The following is an 11,274-nucleotide window of genomic DNA, read 5'->3' on the forward strand; positions in this document are numbered from 1 at the left end:
AGCTGTGACCTCTGACCTGGAGGAGTGGCTCTGACACAGCACGGGAAAGACAACACTGATCTCAGTCAAGAATGAGTAATTGTGATCATGGGAGTAGAGACAGAGCGAGAGAGAGACAGAGGGAGGGAGAGTGAGGAGGGAGAGAGAGAGGGAGGGAGGGAGAGACAGAGGGAGGGAGAGTGAGGGAGGGAGAGAGAGAGGGAGGGAGGGAGAGACAGAGGGAGGGAGAGTGAGGGAGGGGGAGAGAGAGGGGAGGGAGGGAGAGTGAGGGAGGGAGAGAGAGAGAGGGAGGAGGGAGTTTGAGGGAGAGAGAGAGAGGGAGGGAGGGAGGGAGAGTGAGAGGGAGGGGAGGGGGAGAGAAAGAGGGAGGGAGAGAGAGAGAGAGGGAGGGAGAGTGAGGGAGGGGGAGAGAGAGAGGGAGGGAGGGAGAGTGAGGGAGGGAGAGAGGGAGGGAGGGAGAGTGAGGGAGGGAGGGAGGGAGGGAGAGAGTGAGGGAGGGAGGGAGTTTGAGGGAGAGAGTGAGGGAGGGAGAGAGGGAGGGAGAGGAGGGAGAGAGGGAGGGAGAGTGAGGGAGGGAGAGAGTTTGAGGGGAGCACTCTTCATATCAAAAGCCTCTTTTGTTCCATTTGTTCTACTTGAGCAAGAGCTGCGTATCATTCACAGACAAATGTATATCACCCCTGTTTCTATGGCAACCCATTACCCAATGTGTTGTCATAAAATGCCAATTGAATAATTGATCATATATGTATGTGTATGTGTGTGTGTGTGTGTGTGCATATGTAAAACTGGAGAATTATAAACTTTTTATTGTCTACTTTCCTTTCTGTTAAAACTTTAAAACCATATTATTTTTGTGTAGAATCTATTTTCCAATAGCCACCTGATACACTCCTGAAATCTGACCAAGAGTAATTCACATGCACCAAGGACCACACTGTTCAGCGTCACGCCGATGCTGTAAAAACTACGTTAACGTGAGCAGTGAGAAGTGATAAGAGAATAAAAAGTCTGAATCACTGTGACTGCAATTAGAAATTCATCTGATGAGCATTTGGCATTTGGCACTGCTGTAACACACACCTAGAGAAACAAGCAGTGTGCAGTATCCATGCTTCCTGTAGCTCACCCATGGCTTTGTCTCTCCTGGACCTCATGCACTGCTATAACAATAAATGTTGCTCTGGGAAAAGATCGCCTGACTAATGCAGTAAACAAAAACGCTCCCTGACCAAATACAGTCTGGGTTATGGTCACTGGTATAAATGAAATGAGGATGTGTCTAACTCTGGATAGGCCAGTTATGATATGAATATGCATATGTAGATATACTGATCAGATCTTACTCCAGTAGATCACTGTGGCATCACCTCAATCTTCGCACAGGACCTCCTGATTCCGCTAACGCCAGCCCGATTCTGTTAATATCCACCCGATTCTGCTTGTGCCAACCAAATTATACCAATGCCCACCCCATCCTCCTGATTCTGCTATTGCCCACCTGCTCGTCAAAGAGATGAAGCTGTTTATTGAAATCAGATGTGTTGTAGCGCAGAAACATCCTGGCCTGTGTTGGACTGGGCTGAGTTTCCATGATGTCTAACATGTTAAATCATGCCACAGGCAGTCACAGGCAGCCACAGGCAGCCACAGGCAGTCACAGGCAGCTACAGGCAGCCACAGGCAGTCACAGGCAGCCACAGGCAGTCACAGGCAGCCACAGGCAGTCACAGGCAGCTACAGGCAGCCACAGGCAGTCACAGGCAGTCACAGGCAGCCACAGGCAGTCACAGGCAGTCACAGGCAGCCACAGGCAGTCACAGGCAGCTACAGGCAGCCACAGGCAGTCACAGGCAGTCACAGGCAGCCACAGGCAGTCACAGGCAGCCACGGCCGCGGTGTACACGGCTCCACTGGAGAGAGTCTCTCACGCTGTCTGCTTCTCCTCTGTGTGCACTGCGACTTGGGAAGGTCAGAGCGGTGTGCGTGAGCCGTATGAAGGATATATTTGCGTTCTGAGACTGTGCAGTGCGGCGTGTGTGGGTGTGTGTAACTGTTGAGTGAGCGGAGTGTGTGTGTGCGTGTGTGAAGGGAGGAAGTCAGTAAGCGTTTCCTCAAGCCTTTCAGACGTACGCAGCTGTGTGTGTGTGTGTGTGTGTGTGTGTGTGTGTGTGCGTGAGTGTGTGTGGGAGTGTGTGTGTGCGTGAGCGTGTGTGGTGGGGGGAACGTGTGTGGGAGTGTGTGTGTGTGTGTCTGTGTGAGTGTGTGTGTGTGTGTGTGTGGGGGGGGATGTGTGTGGGAGTGTGTGTGTGTGTGGGGGGGGGATGTGTGTGGGTGTGCGTGAGTGTGTGTTTGTGTGCATCTTCTTTGCAGAGGGACATTTGAGAGAGTTGCTATTCTGGGGTTCCTTTCTGGATGTAATGTGAGTTTTTGTGTTTTTGTGAATGTGTGCAGCGATATGTAGGTGTGTGTGTGTGTGTGTGTGTGTGTGTGTGTGTGTGTGTGTGGTATTTGAGAGCTCAGTTACACCCTCCACTCATCTCATCATTACATCTTTTAAATAGATGCCAAACGGAGCTGCTATGGCAACCTGACCCTACAGCCCACCCGGACGATCACGTCTGGAAGCTTCACTCATCCTCTTAATCATCTCAGGGACACAGAAAAATACAAACCAGCTCATAAAACGCCATTTAGACAGAACAGCACTCAGGGCTGTGTTCTCCCTCAGCTGGGGAGAACCAGCACTCAAGGCCTCGAGGCAGTTCTAATATGCTGACGTGTTTTTTGGTACTGCCCAGACATGCACAGAAAATGGAGATTCGGCAATGAGAATCAATTTAGTTCAGCTCTAGGCTATATGTTTCTCACCTGCCCATTCAGTAAGTAAGTAAGTAAGTAAGTAAAATTTTATTTATATAGCACGTTTAAAACAAAGTGCTGCACAATAGAAAAAAGACATTCCCACCCCTAATCACCCACCGCAAACACAGAACAAACATTAACATTTACACAATCCTTAATCCACAGTTTGTTAGCTGCCAAATGCTAAAGAATAAAAGTGTGTTTTAAGTTTGGATTTAAAACTCGTCACAGACGGTGCATTTCTGACATCAGTTGGAAGTCCATTCCAAAGCCTTGGTGCAGCAACAGTGAAGGCACGATCCCCTTTTTGTTTAAGACGAGATCTTGGAACTGTTAGAAATGATTGGGTCGAAGACCTTAAAGCTCTTGAGGGCACATACATACAGAGCATGTCCACAATATATGCTGGTGCAAGTCCATTTAAGGCTTTAAAAACCATCAATGCTATTTTGAACTGGATTCTGTAATGCACTGGGAGCCAATGCAGGGATGCCAAAATTGGGGTGATGTGTTCTCTTTTTTTGGTACCAGTTAATAATCTGGCTGCACTATTCTGAACTAACTGTAAGCGTGACAGAGTTGCTCCATTAATACCAAAATACAGTGCATTGCAGTAATCCAATCTAGATGTAGTAAAAGCATGAATGACCTTTTCAAGATCTGAAGTACTAAGAAACGACTTTAATTTGGAGATTGTTCTTAGCTGGAAAAAGCAGCCCTTGACTATTGCATTAATTTGCTTCTCAAATTTGAATTCTGAATCAAAGATGACCCCAAGGTTTTTAACCTGAGTTTTCAGATAGGGTTTTAAAGGGCCTAGATTTTCCTTTAGATGGTTAGTTATTGAAGGAGGCCCAAACAGAATAACCTCTGTTTTACTGTCATTCAATTGAAGAAAGCTTTGAGTCATCCAGTTTTTTATGTCCGTGATGCACTCATTGAGTCTATCTAGGGGGTGATGATTCCCAGGTTTCAAAGGTAAGTACAGTTGTAAATCATCCGCATAACAATGAAATGAGATTCCATGCTTACGAATTATTTGACCAAGGGGAAGCATATATAATGAAAAAAGAACAGGGCCTAAAATTGATCCTTGTGGAACCCCAGAAGTCACCATGGTAGAGGGTAGAAAAGTATTTGCCAATGCTCACTGAAAAGGTCCTGTTTTTAATATAGGAGGTAAACCAACTAAGTGCCACACTCTTGATTCCAACACAGTATTCCAGGCGTTCAATGAGTAAATCATGGTTGACAGTATCAAATGCAGCGCTCAAGTCCAGCAGTACCAAGACTGAAGAACCTCCAGAATCAGCATTATATAAGAGGTCGTTGGTAACTTTTAAATTACGTTGGTAACATATATGTCCAGTCTTGTGGACATATATGTCCATAGCCGATCGTATAGAAAGCAAAGTTTCACGGTCATATTGAAATTGAGTCGCCGGTACTGTAAGAAATTGGTGGAAAAGAAGGCACATAGACATACACAGAACAGGCAGCGGCAGGACAGGTAAAAACCGACGGCACGCCAACAAACATACTGGCGCCATCATGGACGGAGTAAACAATATCTTAATGGATTAATTGCTTGCTTTCTACATTCTGGCTCGAATAAAATCTGTACGTTAGAAAAAAATGCACGTGACCGTAAATTGAATGCATTTGAGTGGGAGGAATTGCAAAATACTTCTTTTGGAATGGGCTATTTAGGGGCGGAGCTAAAGTTCAACCGGAGGGCGTGTCTCCAGGAGCGTGACTTAACAGCAAAAGGTTGCCCGCTCCACCGCCCTTTTCGTTGGTCTGTTTTGCTTGGGGGTGTGCTTTGAAGGTCACTTTCATGTCTAAGCGTAGCCTATGTTGGATTATTAGGGCTAGGCGTCGTTTTATTCCAGCACGGTGCGCCCAGCCGGTTGACGCAGTGTGGTAGATGCTAAGCCACGGTAATGGCAGAAATTTGAAGAGCTTTTCCCTCAGAGGGCTCCCGGAGCAGCGGCGTCTGGCCTGGTCAGGGTCGCTGAATGCTAATGCGAATCTCGGTAATAAAGATAAAGTAATTTCCCCCGTGTCGGAAAGTTAATTTAAACGAGGCCTCGGTGAACTGCGCTCTGTCAGGGCTCTCCGCAGCGTGACGAAAGAGTCTCTAGGATGGATCATACTGGCTTAACTTTGCTTGTGTGTGTGTGTGTGTGTGTGTGTGTGTGTGTGTGTGTGTGTGTGTGAGAGAGAGAGAGAGAGCGAGAGAGAGAGAGATTTTGTGTGTAGAATCAGTTGAGAATGTATTCCATTGAAAGAAAGCGAGGAGGAAGTGTGTGCATTTATGGATGAGAAAGCGACGGAAGTGTAAATAACCGATTGGAGTATAACTGCTTGGGGACATTGTTGTATCAATGTGCATCAAAGTGTGAGTACAAGTGAGCATGCGTGCAAAAAAAAGTATTGCTTTTAGAGACAACGTAGCAGCAAGCATCTCATCACTGAAAGCAATTTGAGAGGTTTCGTGGTTTTGAGAGTATTTAATCCAGTGCACAGTTGGCGGGCACATTAATCCTAGCCACGGTCGAGGCTTGAGGCAAAGCCTAAAACCACTTCGGCTACAAAGCCACGGTGTTTGATCGAGCATCAATGTTCCACGCGCGCAAAGGGCAAACAAGGCCGAACCAGAATGATAAACACGATATTAATTGCCTGGTGACATAATATCTTCGGCTGTGACGAGCGACCAAACAGGCGACGAAGACTCGCCACGCGCGGGAGAGTGCGAAAGAATGCGCGTGAGAAATTTCAGCACGAGGGAGAATCCTGCAGTTGCCATGGTAAAAAGTGGATTACGACAGTCCTTTTCTAATAGTCGCCTGGCAGGATTTATTAACAGATACGTGTAGAATTCAAAAACACTTGACAAGATAGGCAGTCGGATGCTTTAAAATGTGTGCTTGATTTTGCACGTGGTTTGACGCACAGTTACACCTATAGCGTTACCTTTACTCAGACAGGTGAACTTGGGCAGCAGTGTTTAGGCTGGGAGCTGGGGTAAAGGGTGCTATGTTAAGATTTGTTATGCTATGTTATGATTTTCGTGGCCTAGTTTAAACTGTAGTAGAGAGATATAAATAGACCCTGCATTCGTCGGAGGTAATATTTATATTTATACATTTATATTAATATGTTTATATATATTTCTCCCGATGTTTCCGAGTCCACTTTCTTGTCTATGGATGTTATTTTGGGAATTTTTCAACAGAAACTTGTCCGTCCGTGCGTGCGTGCGTGCGTGCGTGCTTGTTTGTGTACACATACAGGTGCAGTGTAGAGAACCCGGTATCCACAAGACGTGGAACTGACTGCATATTTATGCAGGCTATCAAGAAAATTACAAGAACTAGGCTATTGTATATATTTTAATGTAGCTATTACAATGTATTGTCATTTTATTTCTAGTGATTTTATTTCTTAAAACGTAGTGAAAAGCGACTGATGGTGACTCACACATTCCCTGTTTGAGTGACCTGTTTGGTCGAGATTGAAATATTGAAATGCCACACAACTGCCGTCCCGCGAGAGCCGTCATAAAATCACTTACGGTGAAGACGGGTTACAAAACCGGGCGGTGGGCACGTTTGTGTCGTCGACATGCAGGCTGCGTCCACAAGATGGTAGCCTTTTCTTTACTTACGTCCTGCTTTAGAAGTTTTAAACGTACGCTTGAGCGTATATCTAAAATAAAATGCAATTATAATATAGACAGAACTGTTTCTGATCTCGGACAGAAAGGGTTAGACTTTGTTATGGTTGTAGCCCGAGACACACGGGCGCGTGAGCGATTGGAATCCGTCACCAACTTTCATTCAAAATCACAGGTAAAAAGCGACCAAAATATCAGCGCCCGCGTGTCAACAAGGACACACACACACACACATACACTCAGAGGCCCTATATATTCATTATAGGGGACACAAATCTTGGATTCTATAGATGGTCATTTTAAGATGAAAAACAGAAAAACCTCCTGCAAGCATTTGACATCCGAGCAGATCCAGGATTATCATGATATGTTCTGCAGCGCGCGGTGTGCTTGACACTTGCGAGTGCGACAGCCGGCTCGGTAGCGAGGCGCGAGGTGCGCGAGAGGGAGGGGGGTCTCGGGTACTGGCGCGGGAGAGTGCGAGCACGTATCGGCAGTGTTGGTGTGTGACATTAAGACGAGAACAGCGTGTGGCTCCGCGCTGTCGGTAGCAGCTCCCCCCGTTTACCGACCAAAACCACCGAGCCCGTACCCGTGAACGGCACGCGCCTCCGGCTCCAAACGTGACCTTAGAGGATTATAAGGAGAGTTTGCAGGTAAGGAAGCGAATCAAGAGCAGGTCGCAGCACGCGGAACTTATCAGCGTAGCCCGTTCTTGCATTCCACGTTTAAGATGCAATTGCTCGCTAAGGGATTACCGGAACGATATCAGGATTTTATTGCATGTACTCCATATTTTAACGATTTAGTACAGTATAATCCGAGATGCGCGGTGACGCTGAGCAATGTTTCTCTATAAACTCTGATGTCCGAACGAACGGTTGGATTTTGTTAATAATAGATGTGAAAAATCAAACCATCCTCGATCGAGCCCAGTCAAAAGATCAGGCGTTTCAAGAGTACTGGATGTATCGTAGACTGTCGGGAGTGTTGGGGGGGTGTCTGAAGAAACGAACTCGTGCGTTTGCCCGTTGCGGTGTCGGGGAAGGAAGCGGTGGCGCTTGCAGTCTGATTTTGGGTTTTTATTCAGCACCACGGACAGTTCCCGCTCAGGTTCCAATGCAGTTTCCCGCCACAGCATCAAGCTCCGACTTCGGGCATCTGCGCACTGCATTAGACAGCTGACATGGCAAGGTCGTTTGCCTATCGCCTTTCACGTTCGCTCTCCCGTTAACGGGGGGGGACACTTTACGGGCTGATGTGGGTGTACCGGGGGATGCATGTGCCGGTTAAGACGATGCACCTTCAGGGCTGAACTTCATCAGCGTGTCCTCTTTGTGCTCGGCTCGTGCGGTACCAGCGCGTAGCTCTTTGCCAACCTGTTCTGCAACACTGACCTTTGAGCGGGTCATTCGCAGTTTTGTAAGCATTAACTCTACTTTATCGCCACCATTACAACGGCGTGTTTTAATGCCCCCCCTCGTCCCCGCCGTGGTCGCATTGCGACCGTTTATTTGAAAATGTAACAGTTTGGCATTTTCGTTTTGCGGAAGCGCGCAGCGCAGCGATATTCACCTAATGGAGGCCACATAAAATATCTTAACGAGCGCCGCGCGGCCGTTTCCAATCTGGTTTGGCGTCTGAGTGGCGAATTGCCTTTCAGTTAAACAAGGAGAATTTATACGGTCTGATCAATACTGTCCTACTAAAATGCTGCATTTGGTAAGAGGCAGGGCAATGAATTTTTAAATAAAACAATTGAATATCAGACAACGTACTATTGGTTGTAATGAGAGACAGAGAGAGGGTATTGGGGTTCATTGTAGACAGGAGCAATGGTGGGACACAGATGAGGTGGGTGAAAACAGTAAGGTTAGATGGGTAGAGAGAGAGAGAGAGAGAGAGGGGGGAAAAGAGCAGAATATGGTGGGATAAATAAACGGGCAGAGAAATGACAGAATAAACGTCTGTAGGGAAGCGTAGATCAATAGAGATGTTAGGTGATTTATCATCTTAGTCTGATTCTAGGCTAAATGAGTCTGAGGTCCTGTGTGTGTGCAGCACCTGTGTCTGTACTTTTAAAACAACACACAGCAAAACCATACCTGCCAACCCAATAGGGGACCGTCTCTGTGTTGTATGTCTGAATCACAGCTTGAGGGACACGTTCTTATTTACAAGCCCAGAGAACAGAAAAGCAGCAAAAGCCAAACTCACAGGTGTCTGACCTCTGATCTCATCTTGCCAGTGTAGTAGACTGAGACTTGAACCTCTGACCCTCTGGTTAAGAACACGATGCATTGATCGCTCCCAGCAGGTCCCTGGGGGGCTGAGACTGATATGTCACCTGTTATGCAGTCAGTCTTCACAGAAGGCCGTTGAGTCTTGTGGAGCGTCGGCGTGAGCGTAAGGTGCGTGGACGTTTCCAGCCACTTCGCAGTGATGTTTGGCCATTACAGGACAGGGGACGTAAACACGTGAGTTATGTGTGGGAGTACTGAGGGGCGGAGCCAGAAGAAGCAGGAGAAAACGGTGGTGATGAAGGTGATGAAGGTCTGTGCTCAGTTGCACAGGTGGAGACGCCTCGTAGTCTCTGCTACAGTGACCAGCGTCCAGAAGATCTGCTACTCCGTGCACTGTGAGGTCTGCAGAGGCACCGAGTACAGACATTGCAGAGGGGTCAGAGGTCGGAGGTTAAAGGCATCCTCAAAAGTCATCGGACAAAACTCTTTTCCATGTTATCGCAGCTTGTAAAAGGAGCTTTTGAGGGCGGATGAAGAGGTGAAACAGTAGGGTCGTTTTCAGGATTAAACCCACCTTCTTTGAAGTCAGTTTTACCCAAACGGCTTTTAAATGCACGGAGTGTGGATGTGGTGTATTAATTTGCTTTGTCACAAAGCTGTTTGAAAGTTAATAAGCCATTCAAGAAGCAGAAAAGGTTATTAAATGGCCAAACCTTTGTTTCTGTATATATGCATGTAATTGCATGTCTGATTATGTGTGTGTGTGTGTGTGTGTGTGTGTGTGTGTGTGTGTGTGTGTGTGTGTGTGTGTGTGCGTGCGTGTGTATCGGGTACTTCAGACCTTGTTTCATGTAGTCTTTAGTTTTAAGCATTGTCATGCTACTATTATGACCTACATTATGACTTGCAGTACAAATACATACTTGCTCATACACACACACACACACACACACACACACACACACACACACACACACACACACACACACACACACACACACACACACACACACACACACACAGCAGTGTGTATCACAGAATGACTTACTGCAGTACACATCCCATCTTTACGCCCATAATCACACTGCTATAGCTCACTGGAGTTTGATGTATGCTGTGCCTCATGTGACTGGATTCTGCTATAAATTATACTGTGTTAATCTGAACGGAGTGCGAACTGCTAATTATGATTATCAAAAGACTCGTCCACTCTCCCAGGATTGGAAGCCAAAGATAGAAGATAAAATTGAATTTTTGCCAGATCTGTGACAAATAACTAAAATAATGTATTTTGCCATTTGGTTTTGCATTTTAGTAATTTTCCCGTTATATCTTGTGCATCGCTTGTGGAATATTCTCTGCGTATACAGTATGTGTCTGCCTAAACCTGATGGTGGTTTACATCTGTCCAAATCTGTCCTCAGTTTAAACATCTGTAAACATCAAACTTTGTAATGTCTTTGTAATGGGGATTTCAGCAGGTGCTGGTCTGACTGAGGAAGCAGTGATGTTATACTCTCTCATCACAACACACACACACACACACACACACACACACACACCCGTTGGGCAGTGTTAGGCCGTTGGGTGTTGTTGGTAACCCTGTATCACACGTACTCTGTGCTGTGTATTCTACATCATGAGATCTTCATCTGCGAAGTCTCGGCCGACGTGCTGTGCGTGCTGAATTGGCATCAGCGGCCACGAGGGAGTTTTCTGATTGGCTGATTCCACTTGGTCTAAATTTGACATAAAACGAGATAATAAGGCATAAACTGAATAAGTGGCAGTGCCTCAGTGTACTGACTAGAAGATGCACTTGGGAAGGTGTGACGTGGAATCCTTCAGCACAGGCGCATCGGTGTGTGTTGGTCGTCTGCTGTGTTGGTGTGTGTTGGTCGCCAGTGTTCGACTGTTTAGTATGTCTGGGTAGGCAGTGAGGTGATGGAGGTAGTCAGTTGCTTGCAGTTGGCATTAGTTTCCCAGGGTCAGTGTAGTGTGTTCACTAGCCATACACACACACACAGGGGTTTGTGGTATTTATGCATGTGGTGGGGTATCATATTTCTTCTTGATCTGAGGGTATGTGTTTGATTATCAGTGAATATGTTTCCCCTTCTGATCTGTATCTGTGTGTGTTTGTTTATGTTTAATTCAAGGTTATGAAGTTCATCGCACCATCAACGCACCATCTTCAGCCCAAAGTTTCTATAGTAACAACCCCATGTTCCAGTGGTGGTCAACACACAGACTTCAGCACGCGTGGGCTTACATCATCCTGGAACTCTCGGTTCCACTGGCGTCCTCACCGGCGTGTTCCCACAACAACCGTATCCACGGCAGCGCACACCGAGGAGGCAGCTTCAGCAGAATGTGTGTGAGCAGCGTGGAGCCAGAACGCTGAGCGGAATACACACCCAAGCGGCTCTCGCACTCACACGCGCTCACGCCCTCGTTACACCACGCCCACAAACAGCTTCCGCC

At 46.8% G+C, this 11,274-nt stretch overlaps 1 protein-coding gene across 1 annotated transcript in view; it reads left to right on the forward strand.

Annotated features, from left to right (window-relative positions):
• The first annotated feature begins 7,065 nt into the window (after positions 1–7,065).
• Positions 7,066–11,274, forward strand: part of grm5b (glutamate receptor, metabotropic 5b) — a 206,611-nt gene continuing 202,402 nt past the window's right edge. Inside the window, exons 1-2 of the mRNA XM_076976177.1 lie at positions 7,066–7,203; positions 10,950–11,274. The exon at positions 10,950–11,274 is cut by the window's right edge and continues 873 nt beyond it. The gene's annotated coding sequence lies outside the window, so the exon portion shown is untranslated. The remainder of the gene's footprint in view (positions 7,204–10,949) is intronic.

This window comes from Brachyhypopomus gauderio, chromosome 16 (assembly GCF_052324685.1).
Source record: "Brachyhypopomus gauderio isolate BG-103 chromosome 16, BGAUD_0.2, whole genome shotgun sequence".
In the NCBI taxonomy this organism is placed as follows: domain Eukaryota; kingdom Metazoa; phylum Chordata; class Actinopteri; order Gymnotiformes; family Hypopomidae; genus Brachyhypopomus; species Brachyhypopomus gauderio.